The sequence below is a fragment of the Microtus ochrogaster genome, linkage group LG1 (genome assembly GCF_000317375.1).
Source record: "Microtus ochrogaster isolate Prairie Vole_2 linkage group LG1, MicOch1.0, whole genome shotgun sequence".
Lineage (NCBI taxonomy): Eukaryota > Metazoa > Chordata > Mammalia > Rodentia > Cricetidae > Microtus > Microtus ochrogaster.
The window spans coordinates 51949290-51950869 of record NC_022027.1 but is presented as its reverse complement, the minus strand read 5'-3'; the positions used below and the strand labels follow the sequence as shown (position 1 = coordinate 51950869).

The 1580-nt window shown below is 43.7% G+C and overlaps 1 protein-coding gene across 1 annotated transcript in view; it reads right to left on the bottom strand.

Annotated features, from left to right (window-relative positions):
- Positions 1-1580, bottom strand: part of Cds1 (CDP-diacylglycerol synthase 1) — a 75331-nt gene that overhangs the window by 6700 nt on the left and 67051 nt on the right. The window lies entirely within an intron of this gene.

Below are 1580 nucleotides of genomic sequence, written 5' to 3'. Positions count from 1 at the left end.
CAGTCTCCATGCCCCGTGCCGGCTCCCTTCCCAGCACCCACAGTCTCCATGCCCCGTGCCGGCTCCCTTCCCAGCACCCACAGCCTCACCACCACACCCACCACAGTCTCCATGCCCTGTGCCAACTCCCTGCCAGGCACCCACAGCCCCACTGCCACACCCGGTAGAATTCCAGCTCAGCCAGGGCTTAGGAAACACAGTTGTGTGGGAAACGTGGGAGATTCACACACACTTCGGTTCACTCTACACTTGCTCTCTAGACCATAGTATTTTGTTCTTATAATCATAGGATTTATTTTAATTTTATATTTTATAACACTATCTAATTTTAAACAATGAAATAGCAAGAAGTTGTCTTTGTCGCCAAAACTAAGTTGAAAGCTATGGAAACAAACAGAAATAAATATTTTTTCTTTCTTCCTTTTTTTCAAGACAAGGTTTCTCTATGTAACCTTGGTAGTCCTGGAACTTGCTCTGTAGACCAGGCTGACCTTGAGTGCTGAGATTAAAGGTGTGCACCATCACTGCCCGGCTCAGAGATGAGTTTCTTAATATACTGTTAAGGGGTGGTGGCATGCCCCTGTTATTCTATACTCTGTAGGCTGACACAGGAGTACCTGGAGTCAAGGGCCAGACGGGGTTATATGGTAAGACCCTGTCTCAAAGAAAACAAAGCCTGTCAAAATGGGCATAAACAAAATTATTTCAAAAGATTTAGAGAAATCATCTGAACAGAATTTTATATTCAAATTATCTGAAGATATAGCTCTCTTTCCCCTGGAAATTAACTATGAACTAAAAGCAGCACAAGACAGATATGGTCCAGGAAAGACGTTCAGTCCACAAAGTTTTGGATCTGTTCTCAAAGAGCAACATCGCTCCAGACTTAAAGACTGGTACGAGCCCAAGCTTTGTAGGATGTAACAGGAAGCATGGATGGTTAAGAAATGTTTAAAAATAATGAGCACTCAAACAGATAAGTTATTTGTAGATGTTTCCAAAAGCTTGCGGCTGTGAGCTTGAAGTACAATGTACATACGCACAGATGTGCACAGTTACTGTATGTCCTTGTTTGCTTTCTGCTGCTATAAAGGCAGGGCTATTTGACTGACAGGTTACAGTCACCTGTAGCAAGCCAAGGCGGGAACCTGGAAGGAACCCTGCTTGCTGGCTGGCTTCTCCTGGCTGGCTCAGCGACTTTCCTTACATAGCTCAGGCCCACTTGCCTAGGGACAGCACCACCCACAGTAGGCTAGGTCCTCCTCCAGCAATTATGAAAATGCCCAACAGACAAGCCCACGGGACAATCTGATGGAGGCAATCCTTCCCACGTAAAAACTAACCGGCCTACTTTTTCCCACTCTAATGATGTAACAGAGTCTACTGTAGAACATACCAAACAATCTGGGGGATGACATCTCAGGTGCTTTAAATGGTGGCAATGGAAGGCTCATTTCTAGATTTCTGAATTAATAATGACCCCGAAAAATCAAGGACTCTTTCAATTGATGAGTCTCAAGCTTTATACTTCCTCAAATCATATCAGTAACATTCATTTGTAAAAATCTATTTATTTTTAA